Source organism: Humulus lupulus, chromosome 9 (assembly GCF_963169125.1).
Source record: "Humulus lupulus chromosome 9, drHumLupu1.1, whole genome shotgun sequence".
Lineage (NCBI taxonomy): Eukaryota > Viridiplantae > Streptophyta > Magnoliopsida > Rosales > Cannabaceae > Humulus > Humulus lupulus.
Window position 1 is genome coordinate 33,753,834 of NC_084801.1, and position 15,978 is coordinate 33,769,811.

Consider the following 15,978-nt stretch of genomic DNA (forward strand, 5'->3'; position numbering starts at 1 on the left):
TTTATAGTATTTAAATTTATATTAATATAAGTATCAAATATCTAGTTTTGTATTATATATTATTATACTAATATTTTATGATATTTAAATTCATAAAAATATAATTAGTAAAAAATTTGGATTATCTATTATTATCATAATAATATTTTATAACATTTAAATTTATATTAATATAATGATTAAATATCTATTTTTGTATTATATATTATTATAATAATGATATTTTATAATATTTGAATTTATATTAATATAATTAATCAATATATATTTTTAAGTAATTTTAAATGTACATTTTGTTAAATATTTAGAATATTCCGTTAAAATTAACAAAACAAACGGCTAAAATAAAGAATTTCAGTTATTTACATACTTTTTAAATATAAGAGATATTTTTTTAGGGACATTTAAATATAATTTTGAATTAATAAAATAAAAACTAAAATAAAAAATGATTTTTTATAAATCAAGGAAATTAAAAATAGGATTTATAGAACTTAAACCATAAAATAATCAGAATAAAAATAAAACAAATAAATTGATTAAAAAATAAAAAATCAAAATCCCTAAAAAAAACTTATTCACTTTCTTCCCCTTTTTTTTCTCAGGGGTTGGCATGGTTGGGGAGCGAGGAAGGACAATATCGTCGTCAAGCTAGAGAAGGATTTCTCGGGGTTGGGAATGCGATGAAGGACTTTGAGCTAGAAAAGGACGTCGAGGATATGGTGTTGAGAGAAGGACTTCGTGCATCTGGGCTCGAGCTAGAGATGGCTTCGTGCATGATCTCGTGAGATGGGTACGGTGACGGCAAGGACTCCACGAATGGGAATGGTGTTGTGGTTCGGCGAGGGCGATGTTGTGCTTGTACGAGGGTGAAGCTTCATATCGGCTCTATTTTCAAATTTGATCTATAGGTATCAAAGCTTGGTTTTCTTATTCTATCTTTTTTGGGTTGAATTTTTTTTACACAAATCCTCTTGGTCAAATCTCTTCTCCATCTTCTTTCTTATGCCCTAATTAAACCATAATTTATTTGTAATCTCATTTTATTATCAATAAAAAATAGGAATCAATTTTTGACTTGGTCAATCACTTTACTCACATGTGTTTGTTTTCATGATTATTGGTTTAATATAAACTTCTATTAAATCTCGAGCATATAGCTAATCATATTTATAGTGATGTAATCACAGCGGAATATAAATATGATTATATGTTCAAAAATAAGTTAGTCCTAAAAATAGTCAGTGCATAGGATTTACACTGACTTGTCAATCTACGATATGATCTATTTACATATTGCAGTATTATGTTATTTCCAGAACATTAGCAAAGTAGATAAGATCATATGTATTTGTTACATCGGACTAGGCCGATATTGACAGTAGATAAGATAAGAAGAGATATTGTTATTATTAATTTTAGTCATATCATATAGTTAATCATAGGTCGATTCAATCTCAATTCTGAGTGGTTAATATTCTAACTTATTGTATTATTTGAGTTCTTTGACTTGTTCGTTACCAGCTTACCCTATGGACTAAAACATCCTTACATCTTGAGAACTCGGTAGAATAATTGAGTAGGAGTGTTAATCATAGATATGAACATCTATAGCTTCTAATGAAGAAGTAAAATGATGGTTTCCTTTTAGTTTGGTTCGAGGTGCTAAATGATAGAGATCTCATTTCAGTAATTAATATTAGTTTACTGAAATATCATTTATAAGGAACTAAGTGTTTTAAGGATAAAATACAATGGGGGGTAAAATGGTATTTTAATCTCATCTCATTGTAGACCATCTATAGAGGATTGAATAATAATTATGGTTGTAATAATGGATAACTAATAACGTATCTATATTGCTTATAGAACGTTCTATGAATTCAAGAGTGCAATTACGAGCATTTAGTGGAGTCGCGAGGAATTAATAAGTTAGTAAGTTTATTTGTTAAATTTATGATAACTTATTGGAGTTTGATTTCATATGCCCATGGTCCCCATGGTACCTTTGATAAAATCATCTAAATAGTCTCAATTAATTAATTTAATTATCAATTAGAATTATCAAAGTTGACCAAGTCAATTTTGGATAATTTCACATAATTATGCAATTTAGAGAAGAAAAGTGATTTTAAGGCAGATTTATTAATTAAGACAACTTGGTGTCTAAATTAATAAATAAGTTTAAATCAATGTTCAAATTATAAATAATTAATTTGATAAAAGATTTAAATAATTCATTAATTAATAGAAAATAATACGAGCCTTGAATTTAAGTCCAACGGACTTATAATTAAGTGAGAAATTTTACGGGTCTTTAGCCCATGAGAATTTCGACCTAATGACTGATATTACCTATTATTTTATTGATTTTTTAATTAAATAAGTGAACTAATTGAGTCTTTAAAAGGAATGCTAAGTGAGAGATGAAAATAAATGATCATAAGATATAGTTTTAATACTTTAGGGTTTTAGACTCTCTCTACAACAAAAGTCATTTTATAAGTCTCTATATTCTATTCTCTTATTCTCTCTCTGTATCCATCTCATGTGTTGAGAATTTTCCACTCTAGTCTAGGTGATTCTAAGGATATTGTGGAAGACTATGAATAAATTTGAAGATCAGTTCAATTTCTTAGTGATACTCTGCGATAGAAAGGATACAAGGGAAAGAGAAACTGAAGGAATTACTTATTTATTCCACTGCATATAATGTATGGTTCTTATCATTATCTCTGTTTAAATTCAATTATAGAAACATGTTCTAGGTTTTCTTATATTAGTTTGTTTAGTATATGATTTACATGAAAATAAATTAGATCATGTATAAGTATTCCCAACAACTGACATCAGAGCCTTTGGTAATCTTTATTTGCATGCATGAACAAGGTAAAATTGAATTATTTGATGTGTAGAGTAATTTGATGTATTTCATATTTTTTATGAAGCATATTGAATTTTATGAAATTATTAGCAAATTTTTGTTATTTTGTTGTGTTTTCTATGAAATTAATTTTTATAAATAATTTATTTAGTGTAAAATATTGCAAAAACTATTTAGAAAATGTTTTTGGTTGAAAAATTACCCAAAAATTTTTTTTTGGCTACAATGCGCACCTGCGTGCGTCGCCCCTGCCGTGCGTGTGCACCCTCGACGCAGCCCCCACCCGCCCTCGGCGTCCCTCGGCAGCCAGTCTCGCGCGCGCGTCTCCCTTGTACGCCCAGCGGTGTTATGGGTACTGTTCATCCAGATTTTTTATTTTATAAAATTAAATATAATAAAATATGAAATTGATTTTTTGTAATAAACCCAAAAATATCATATTTATTTTATCATTTAAAGTTGTTTTTTAAATAAGATATTTTTGTTGTTTGTTATTTAAAAATTAGATATTTTCTACAAAGTTTCAAATTCAAATTTAAAAATAAGTTAAATGATTAATTTTAAATTTTTTAATATATTGAAATATTATAATTAAGTTATTAGATATTAAAGATATTTTTTTAAATACTTGTTATTTTTTATATCTTTTATTTGAAAATATTAATATCTAATTATTTTATGGATTTTAATATTTAAATTATTTGAAATTTGAAATTTGTTGACTTGATATTTTTATGGATATTTGAATATGTTTAATAGGTTTGTTATAACTATTAATATTTTATATATATATATATATATAAATGGTTAAGATATTTGCTGATAGTTGTAACAACACGAGGTATTTTTTGAAAAACAGTTAATCATATTTGTTTTAAAAATTTTAAATTAGTTAAATTTTAACAATATCACATTTTTCAAACCAATTAACAAAATATTAATTTTTTTGTTAATAAATGAGATTTAAATTAACTTTAAGTTAATCGTTACTAAATCCTAGTTAAATTAAATTAATATTTTTCAAAATAACCTGAAATAAGTTGATTATTGGTAAATGAAATTTAAATTAACTTTTGTTAATTGTTGATAAATTTAATTTAAATTGATTTTTTTTTTACAAAAATTTAATTAATTCGAATTTTGGATAAATTCTAGAATTGTGATAATTTTGCTAATAAAATAAATTGTGGTATTTTTGCATATATTCATAGACTTGCTCATATAGTAATATAATTAGGATCATCCAATTATAATATGTCTGTTTACACTATATGTGATATTTTTGCAATTAGGCTTAGATGCATATAGTGGCTCATATGTTTGCATAATATATTGTATTTTGCTAAATAAAATATTCATAAAATGATAAGTTTTATTTGGGTCCATTAGAAAATGTAAAGTTTAAATTCATCTCTTGTGGGTGATTCAACTTGTGAAGACCCATTTGCTTTGCATGATTATAGTGGACCTAATCAATTAATAACAATTAATAAAACAAAAGTTTAAATTTCTGTCTTTTGGACCTTGTATGGAAGTTTGGGGGCCTAGTAGTGGGAACGACATACTGGACACATCCCTCCTCCATACAAGCCCAATTGTTAATGCCTATTTGCCTTAGTTGGACTTGACTGTACATGTTCATTATAATAGTTAAATATAAATATTGATTAGCAACAAATTAATTATAATTTAATTGAATTTGTTTCGATGTGACACTTTAGAATTAATAGAAAATTATATGACTTTGGTTTTAAAATTTTAATTTTATAATTTTTTGGAAAACCATAGTCATTAATTTTTTAAAATTAATAATAAAAAATACTATTTTTAATAAAAAATGAGCTTATTTTAAGAATTATATTCGAGCTTCACTGTTAGTTTAACAAGGTCAATAACTTAATGGGGCCTCGAGATGTTTCGATTCGTCCTCCTATGGAAGGTGTTCATTAGTTATTTTGACAATGTTAGATTTTGAAAGATAGATAATTATATGTCAAATTCTAATAGACTCACCCATATGGTGACTGCTATGACTAAATCTATGATTATCGAAACCATGGGTCTAGCTCATAAAATAAGAAAATAATAGATTTCTTTAGGTTTCTTATTTTGATCGAATAATAGGTTGTTAATAATAGTGTCCATTATTAAATGAGTTTACAACTCTATCTAAATAATTATATTTTTTTTTACTTTTGCCAATCGGTACAACAATATCATAGAATAGTTAAAAACCTAAAGAAATATAGATATGATTATTTTGGTATTTTTTCCATATTTTACATATTTATGGTATATGTTGTGTTATTTCTTGAAATTTGAGTGAATAGAAGTTTTATTGAGCAAATGTGATTGATTTCTATTTTATTGATAATAGGTAGTATTATTATGGTTGTGTCTACTCCTATCCTTTCTAAACTTTCAATATAGAAATTCACTGGAGAAAACTTCATTAAGTGGAAGCAGAACATCACATAGTGTTGATTGGTGACAACTCCAAGTTCCTCATGACTGAAGAATCCCCAGAAGTTCCAGCTGAAGGAGCTACCAAGTCTGTAAGAGACAAACATGAGCGTTGGTAGGCAGCTAATAACAAGGCATAGTACTACATGTTGACTAGTATGGTCGACACTCTTAAGAGAAAGATGGAGAATGTCGAGACAACCTATGAAATCATGGACTAGCTCCAAGACATGTTCGGGGCAAAGTCTGTCCAAACTCGTTTTGAGGCCACCAAGAAATAAGCCAATACTTGGATGGTACCGTCTCAGCATGTTCGTGATCACCTGATCAAGATGACCAACTACTTTCAGGAAGCTAAACTGCATGGAACAATAATAGACGAGGAGACTCAAGTCGGCTTAATCCTCAACAATCTCTCTCCAGCTTTCCTGGCGTTCACCACCAACTATGGTCTAACGCAACTCATGAACGAGCTTTAGACTTTCGAGTCAATCATGGGTAGACCATGTAAGGGAGGAGAAAAGAAGACTACTACTGCTACTGTTGATCCAGCTAAGGCTAAAGCTAACCTAGCTTCATCTTCGAAAGATGGAAATAAGAAGAAAGGTGGACAAAACACCAACCCCAGGCCTGCAAAGGCTACAAAGACGAGTGCACAACCAAGTGCACAGATGCCTAAGGGGAAGAAAAAGAAAAACAGGAAAGGTAAAGGTAAGTGCTCTCACTGCAAGGAGAAGGGGCATTGGAAATAGGATTGCCCCAAGTTTCTAGCAGCGAAAAACAAAGGTAATGATTATAGCTCATTCGTCTTAGAAACATGTGTTTTAGAGAATGGTAAATCTATTTGGATTATTGATTTTGGATCTACTGACCATGTTTGTAACTCTTTACAACTTCTTGAATCGTGGGAGGAAGTGGACGAAGGCGACTTAAAGCTTAGAGTTGGGAACGGAGCGTTCGTTGCGGTCCAAGTTAGAGGAAGAGCTCGCCTGAAGTTCGGAAATAAATATTTAATCTTAAAATATGTATTTTTTATTCTGGATTTTAGTAGAAATTTAATTTCAGTTTCCATGTTGCAATTAGAATAATTTGTTATGACTTTCACAAGTTCTAATATATCTATTCATTCAATGGATCACAATTGTGTATTGCATGTTTGGAAAATGGGCTTTATATTCTACGACCTAATGAACCCCTCGCTCTTAATATTGATTTATTCAAATTAGCTAAACCTAGGACCAATAACGTCAAAAGACTGATAACGATAACGTGGCATATTTATGGCACTTGAGACTAGGTCACATTAGCTATGATAGAATTCAAAGACTTACAAAGGATGGGCCTTTGAGGGAACTCACCTTAGGTGAATTACCTATTTGTGAATCTTGTCTAGAAGGAAAATTGACCAAGCATCCATTCTTTGCAAAGGGTGATAGGGCCAAAGAACCACTTGGACTTGTTCATTAAGATGTTTGTGGACCTTTGAATGTACAAGCCAGGGGTGGTTTTGAGTATTTCGTCACTTTCATTGATGATTACTCCAGATACTCATGTCTTTATCTAATGCATAGGAAATTAGAAACATTTTCAAAGTTTCAGGAATTCCTAGTGTAACGACCTAGATAACCAAGATCGTTACATTGTGTATTTTAATATAGTGCAAGACTTGCTAATCAAGTCGTTTGAACAATAATGTGATTCTAAAGTCAATTATCAGGTTAGGGTTAAAATATTTTTGGTCATAAACGGTTAATTTTCATTAAAACAGATGTTTGATACATGGGATCCCAAAAACAGGGTATAAGTGGCAATTTACAATCTCAAAAAGTTAATACAACCAAAAGCCACTCTAATGGCAAAATACAAGTTTTAGGGCTATGTCCCTGTACTTTCCCTCAGCCGTGACAGACGAGCGGGTGACTATGTCGCCCCCAGAGTTCTCCAACTCATGGTTGGTCCAGCTTCCATTTGCCTTTACATGCACCACGTAGCGCCCGTGAGCTAAGGCTCAGCAAGAAAACCATAAACAGCAAGCACATATAACAACTGTAGTATTCAATCAATCTTAACACAACCAGTTCAACTATATAACATAATACAAGCATTAAACTAACCAATGGTACACATATAATCTCAAGTTCATATCTTAACCAGTTTCACAAGTGTTCAGGGTTGGCACACTTAGGTCGAGGCCCCTATTTATCTAGCTGACCCCAGCTCGCTTAGGCCAAGCTGCGTTCAGTACGCTTATCATCAGCCCCGACACTCTTAGGCCGTTCATACTCATATACATAACAATCGTACAATCACATAGTACACATATTCAATTATTGGGAAACTCAGCCCTGTTCACAACCACAAGGGTGTAGTTTTCTTACCTCGAATATAAAGAACGGTCCTGAGCACGATCCTTAGTTCTGAGCCTTAGTGATAGACCTAATCACAGTGTTAATGGGTAACCATCAATTCCTAATCCAAATAAATATTTAGGAAACAAAAACTAGCCTCCGGGGCCTCGAATTCTACTAAACCAGGTAGTTGAATTCGACCTGAGCACTTAGGTTCGAACCCCCAAGCCTAAAAACTATCCTAGGCTAAAGTTCCCTAGGCGGGCTGCGACCTAGCCCTGAGGGTCACAGCGCGCCTCAAGTTAGAGGCACAGCCACATGCCTCTGGGGGGAGGCGGGCCGTGACTTGCCCCCTAGGGTCGCGGCCTGCCCTCTAGTCAGCATGCCCTCCCAGGGCATTCTAGGCATGTGGCCCGCGGTGCCCAAGAACTGGGTCGCGGTGCGCCCACGCGTACCCAGAAATCCCTGGTTTTCCAGCAGGCTTCCCCAACCTCTAGCCCAAAAATCCAACTAATTATGCTCCCAACTTCCAACCGAATTTCAGGAGCGAGCCCAGGACTCCTAACCATAAATTTTAAGCATATTATATCATAGAAAACTCTACTAAAACTTCCGATCCAACCATCAACAATTCACTACCTAAGAACCTAAACCAATTGATCATAAAACATGAATTCTTAACAGAAACCAAACAAAATCCTTACCTTAATGGCAGCTAAACCCTCAACTTTAATCCTTTAATCATTGAGCTTAAATTCCCAAGCTTCCCAACTGAATTCCCTAGTTTTATCCTTCAGTTTACCAAGAATTCTTCAAGCATAAGAGAGGGGGAGGGAAATCGTGTAAGAGGAAAGGGAGAGAATGTTTGGGACTTCTAGTGTATTATGATACATTCCCAAGTCTTCTCTATGTATATCCTTAACCCATAAAAGATCTTTTTGCCCCTTTAAGTATATTGAGCCCTCTAATGGTTTCTAAGGGTAAAATGGTCATTTTCTCCTGATTCCTGCTAATTCCTCAAGTGTTCCTACTATTAACCAATTAATCCCGTCACATCCAATTAATTACCAAATAATTATTCATTATTCAATAAATCCCAAAATATTCTCTAAATTCCCAAAATACCCCTAGGCTCCCCCCGAGCCGGGTATTAAACCTCGCTGTGATTATTTCGCTAATCTGCTCACTAGGACCGTTTAGCCATATACTGCAAATATATCCTCATAATATATGGTCTCAACCATTTATCACATATAATCACATTTATGCCCTCAACGGGCCAAAATTACAAATATTTCCTTATGAACAGTAAATGGCCCACGTGCATATTTAATACTCACATAATCATATTAATCATGCATGTCACATAGTCACACATTTAATCACTTACCATACATATATCCAATTATGCCCTCCTGGCACGCTAATTAAGGCACTAAACCCTATTAGCAATTCTGGGTCATTACAATTATCCCTTCCTACTGAGAATTTTGTCCTCAAAATTTACCTGATTAAATCAGGATACTGATCTCGCATAGCTAACTAGGGCTCCCAAGTCACTTCCTCGACCTTGCTATTCCTCCATAATACTTTGAGTAGAGGAATCGTCTTATTCTGTAGAACCTTGTCTTTCCTGTCTAGGACCTGAACCGGTCGCTACTCATACGAAAAATCTGTCTGTAACTCCAAATCCTCATATTTCAACATGTGAGTCGTATCTAAAACGTACTTCTGAAGCATAGAGACGTGGAATACGTTGTGAACTCCTGAAAACGATGGTGGCAGAGCCAATCTATAGGCCACCTGCCCGATCCTCTCCAAGATCTCAAAAGTTCCTATGAATCTAGGGATCAGCTTGCCCTTTTTCTCAAACCTCCTCACCCCTCGCAGTGGTGACACTCACAGAAATAAGTGGTCCCCTACCTGGAACTCCAGGTCCCTACGCTTAGGATCAATGTAGCTCTTTTGTCTGCTCAGCGAAGCGAGCATTCGAGCTCGGATCTTCTCAATAGCTTCATTAGTATTCTAAACCATCTTTGGTCCCAAATACTTCCTATCACCAATCTCATCCCAATGAATGGGCGATCTACATCTCCTTCCATATAACATCTTGTATGGAGCTACTCCAATCGTTGATTGATAGCTGTTGTTGTATGAAAACTCAGTCAATGGGAGATACTTACTCTAAGACCCATCAAAGTCCAATACACACGCCTTAAGCATGTCTTCTAACACCTGAATTGTCATCTCAGACTGTCCATCCATCTGATACTATAGATTTGGGAACCCCATGGAGACGTACAATCTCCCTCACGTACAACTCCGTGTACTGATCCACAATATAGGTCGTTCTCATTGGTAGAAAGTGAGCTGACTTGGTGTATCTATGTAACGACCCAAATTTGCTAATAAGGCTTAAGGGCCTTGATTAGTGTGCCTGGAGGGCATAATGGGAATTATGTGTGATTTTAATTATTAAGATGCATGATTATGAGTTAAAGCATGTTATATGACTATTTAAGTATTTGAGATGCATGACTATGTGTATTAGGTTAGAAGGGCATAATCGTAATTTTGGCCATTATGGGCATAACTGTATTGATATATGTGATAATTGTCGAGACCACATTATTATGTGGATATATCTGAGATCTGTGACTCGAGACGATCCTAGTGAGCAAAGTAGCGAAAAAGTCATGGCGGGGATTTATACCCGGCTCGGGGTGAGCTTAGGGGTATAAATGGGAATTTAGCGAATATACTGGAGTCTATTTTGACATTGAGGAATATTATTGGTGGTTAATTAGGTATCGGGAATTAAGCGGGAAATATTAGAGACACTCGAGGAGTTAGCGGGAATTGGGTAAAATGACTAAAATGCCCTTAAGTAGACTAAAGGATTAGAAATAAAGGGGAGGGCATTAGGGTCATTTGGCATGTAAGGAATAGATATGCTGAGGCTTAATGTTAGTGGGAAGTGTAGAGAAATGTAGAAGTCTGAAAAAGAAGGAAAAGGAAAGGAAAAGAAAGGAAGGAAAAAACAGAGTGGTTTTCCTTTGAGTCGGTTTGTGGTTCTCTTACCACTTTTCTCCATTCTTCTTGAAGAAAAATTTAGAGGAGAACTAGTTCAATTAAGCCACAAGGTTACTGAGCTAAGATTGAGGATTTGACAAGGGTTTAGCAAGGTTAGGCCATCACTTGAGGTAAGGTTCTATAATTTCTTCAGTTGCTGGTTTGGTTTCTGAACTATGGTGTATAAGTTGAGTTTGATGAGGAACTTTGGGGAAATTCAGGGCAAAGGTTAAGGAAAAGCAAGCCAAGGAGGTCTAGAGATAGCTTGTGGTCGAAATCCTATCAAAGGTATAAAGTCTAAACTCTAACTTTGTTGTTCAATTGGTTTCTGCTAAGTTTAAGTGTTTAGGAGTGGCTATGGTGAATTCTGAGTTTGTGGATGCATGTGCTTGAGTTCTAGGTATTTGGGGTGCTTGGGATGAGTAGAGTATGATCATAAGGTTGTTTTTGAGTTTGGGAAAGAGTTGGAAGAGTTTCGGTTGAGGTTGGTTCGAGGAAATCGCAAGAAGGAGAATTGAGGGTGGTATCTGTCTGTGACTAGCGCTACAGCGCTAGGCCAAGTTTGCTGATGGGGTTTTGCTTCTGTTTGTAGCGCTGTAGCACCCTCCCATGAGCGCTGTAGCGCTACCCTGCCTTTTGAAGGGGATTTTAGGGTTATTTGCTGGGGCTTTTGACCTAGGGTTTGGGGTTTGATTCCACAACCTTGTTGGGTGGAACTAGGACTTCCTGGGGGCTCGGGATTAGCCCCGAGGCTAGGTTTTGAACTTGAGGATCGATAATGACTTTGGCCCATGATTGTGTTTAGGTGAGCGCTAGGGCTCGAGGGGGATCGTGCTCAAGGAGTCGAGGGATCAAAGCTAGTGAATTGAAAGGTAAGAAAACTGCACCTGATTATATGTTTGTGATGGGACTAAGTGCTCCCGAGAATTGTATCGTGTCAATGATGGTATTACGCCATGGGACATGTAAAAGCGGCCTAAGAGTGCCGTACATAATACTTACGCATAGGGCGCGGCTTGGCCACTGGTAGCCAAGGACAGCTTAACATTCACTGAGCTCGGTTTAAGCGGGCCGGAGTCAGTGGGATAACGGAGGGAGCAGCCTGAGAGCGCTAGCCCTAGTTATCATTTGTGCAGTGATGTATGCTATGAATTGATATGTTTGGCATGTTGAATACTGGGCTATATTAAATGGTTATGTGGTTAAGATTATGTGATGCAATATGAGATATTGATTTGTTTGTTGATTGCTTATGCTCTGTTGTTGTGTTTTCTTGCTGGGCCTTGGCTCACGGGTGCTACGTGGTGCAGGTAAAGGCAAAGGCAAGCTGGACCAATCCTGAGTTGGAGGGCTGCGGGGCTAAATGTACATAGCCAGCTGTTCGATCACCATGGTCGAGGAGTGGATCAGGACAGGGATTACCTAACTGCTTGTTTTGCCTTAGTATGGCTGGTTATTGTATCTGAATCTTATAACTTTTGTAAACGATCTCTAAACTTGTATTTTTGGGATCCCGTGTAAACAAATAATGTTTCTTAATGAAAATGCGGCTTTTGAGACCAAAACATTTTAAACCCTAGTTCCTTTATAGTCTCAGTAACACGATTTTGTTTAAGCGACTTGGTTAGCAAGTCTGGCACTTTATAAACACACAGTGTAACGGTCTTGGCTATCCAGGACGTTACAATCTATTTACTATCACCCATACCGAGTCATGCTGCCCCACTGTCCTGGGTAAACCTCCCACAAAATCCATAGTAATGTCTTCCCACTTCCATTTGAGAATACCCAAAGGCTGTAGCAACCCCGCTGGTCGCTGATGCTCAGCCTTGACCTGCTGATAGGTTAAACACTTGGCCACGTACTCAACTATGTCCTTCTTCATCCCAAGCCACCAATATAAAGTCCGTAGATCCTGATACATCTTCGAGGTGCCTGGATGGAGTGAATATGGTGTAGTATGAGATTCATCAAGTATCTCCCGTCTAATACCCACATCTATCGGAACACATATCCGACCCTTGTACCGTAGTAATCCTGTCTCTGAAACGAAATAATCCTTAGCCACTCCAGCTAGGACATTCCCTCTAACCTCCTGCAACTGTGTCTCATCCATCTGACCCTTTCTTATCCTCTCTAGAAGGGTTGACTGTTGGTGTTGACGCGGTTCTTCGCCAACAGGTAATTAAGAGAAGAGAAAGGGATTAGTACTGAAAGTAGAACCGTCACAGATATGAAATCTTAGAGAGAGAACTAGGTGACTCAAGACACATTTTTTAAGTGGTTCAAAGGTTAAAATCCTTCTACTCCACTAGTCAATATTATTCATATATTCTGGGTCTTTGGCTTGCAAAGTGTATGGCTCTTCCGAGACTATTTTTCCCAACCCTTATCAACTCCCAGGGTCCCCATATTTATAGGAGAAGGCACCTGGAAGTTGGTAGGGAGGTCATCCCGTGACCTTACTATTAGTCATATAAACTCTGTGACATTTATGATTAATTCCTAAACCTGACACATAAGTGTAGTCTAATCAGTATGTAAGGAGAAAATGGGCCGCGCGGCCCAACCCAGCCGTGGGTGTCTGAATGCGCACGTTCCTGCTGCGTGTCCGAGAAGCCAGGGGGATATCGGACACGTGATGTCAGATATATACACGTTTATCTTGCGTGCATTGACTTTATAAAGGGTCAGAGATCCATGGCCAGCTCGTACCACGAGCTGCTTCCCTGAACCGACCTTCAGCCTTCAGGCCCTCTGACGCCCTCCTCCAGTCTTGGGGGACCTTGGTGAGCCTTTGAGAAGGTACGATCTGGGAGCAGGATCTCCGGCCTGGGGGAGTCCTCAGACTAAACCATGATTAGTCCGAGGCTCGACCTTCTAATCAGCCCGTGGGAAAACCAGGGCGTACATCTGCCCCCCAAGCTCCTACTCGTGGTATATGACGTCATATATAGAAGACCATAGTAGGGGCTTTTAGACTTCCCCACAACCCTTCACATTCCATTCCTTGTGTAGGCGCTTGACACGTGGAACGTCGTGGGTGGCGACGGTACGTTTTACGAGAACCGCATTTAATGGCCTAGCCTATTGTCCAGCTGTCGCTTCATATTTCGAGTGGGAGGCCTCGGATCCCTCACTAGGGCCATCCAAGAGCCTTCTTCACGTGATCCTTCCCTTATATAAAAGGGGGTGGGCACCCCACGCACGGGCCACCCCTTCATTCAAAACTTTCCCAAATTTCTCTCCTTCTTCCTTCTCCGACTTTCAGAAGAACGAAACCCTCGACTCTACTGCCACCATTTTCCTTGTTCAAGAAGCTTAGGCGCACGAGTTTCTCCAAAGCTTTGGAAGCTACCGCACCGACGAGGCTCCTACCAACGCAACACTCTCATTTACCACCCAGCCATATACTGTAAGTTTTCTGACCCTGTTCATTTTGAAAACATGCCACTGTAGCTTAAGTAAATTTTTTTACTGTAGCCGCATGCAGGGGTTTTCTGGGGTGCATGGGTAGGAGGGTGACAGCCCCTTTTAGGCCAGGGCACACTTGTTGCAGGAAATCGCCTTAGAGTATGGGCTTCAAGATGCTTCTTCATGAACAATTTCTGGTTAGGACCTTTAGGAACATTAGGTGCAAAACCGGGTAGCTTAGGGGATACGTCTCAAGAGCGGTTTTGCAACGTTCTGCCTGTTGAAACTTTCCCCCTAAGGCAAATTTTTACTCTGAACCCCCTGACACATGAATTCCGAGTAATCTGGGATCTGTTGGGAGCATACGCGCGTGTTCATTGAACTGCGTGGTTCCACTCTCCACGGGCTGGGCTTACCTCAGCTCGTGTAAATAATAATTGCTTCGCCCTTCTGCTTGGGTCGCCTTTTCTAAAGTGTTTTCTTTTGTTCGATAGGCGACCAGATGGCTCCAAAAAGGAATCTGCCTCAGAAGAACGTGGGAAGCTCGGTCTCCCAGCAAGAGAAAGGAAAGGCAGTGACGTCAAGCTCGCCGATCCCCCACTTCGGGCCGGCCGTGGAGAAGCAGGTCGAGGTGGCCCCCGACGCATTCTTTGAGGCGGAGAGAATCGTCTCAAAGATAACCGACCAGGCGAAGATCAACAAACTCTTCCTCACCCACAACATTCCACTGGGGAAAGCCTCCGTGATCGCTCGACCTGCTGCGGAGGGCGAACAGAGCTGCACGCCGCTCGACGAATCGTTCGCGGCCTGGAGCGGCGAACACTTCAAGGCGGGGGCCTTCCTTCCCCTGGATCAGTACTTCGCTGATTTCCTGAATTATGTGGGGTTGGCCCCATTTCAGCTCCCCCCCAACTCCTACCGTCTGCTGGCGGGGTTGAGGTATTTATTTAAGAAGCAGGAGTGGGAGGTCCCCACTCCTGCGGATATTCTATATTTCTTCTGCCTCAAAGCCAGCCCGGACCAGCGGGGGCGAGATGACGGGTTCTACTACTTAACCCGTTTCCCTAATACAGCGGCGGTCATCGAGCTTCCAAGTCATCCAAATGACTTCAAGGACCAGTTCTTCATGTCAACTGGGTTCCAGAATTGCGAGCACCACTATTTTAACCCCCCTCGTAAGTGATCCCTGACCTTAGCTCGCCTTTTGGGTGTGGTTTCTTTTTTATTTTAGCTCCTCCCGTATTCCATCCTGACTCCAGCCAATCTTGCAGCCATCTACGCAAGGACCGAAAAGTCTGCGACCCTCGGGGGTCAGTATGACACATTGGCGGGCTTGCCCCCCAGCGAAAAGGACTACCGCGTGCTCGTGACGGACGAGACGATGGTGTTCTGCAAATTGATCTTCCCAAACCAAACTCTAAACCTGAAGAGGCCTCGGGGGCCGCCCCCAGCCCGCAACAACAGGCCTAACACCGTGGAGGAGGTCGCGGCAGAGGAAGACGAGGAGGACGAGGTGGCTGAAGTCCCGCTCGTGAGGAATAGAAAGAGGACCTTGGAGGTTGCTCAAGGGATGGACGAGGAGAGGATCCAAACCGGAGTAGCCGCGAGTCCTTCCAGCCAAGGTAACCCTTATTTGTTTAAGAATGTAGATAGGGCCACTGCAGACCCCTGGCTGGTTAGGTTCAATCCTAGGCAGATCGTCCATCGTCATGGGAGGAACCCGGACCTGAATACACTCCTGCTCCACTGTGTTGACCGGCTCGTGCTGGATCACCAAGAGAGCCGGCCTAGGGGTAC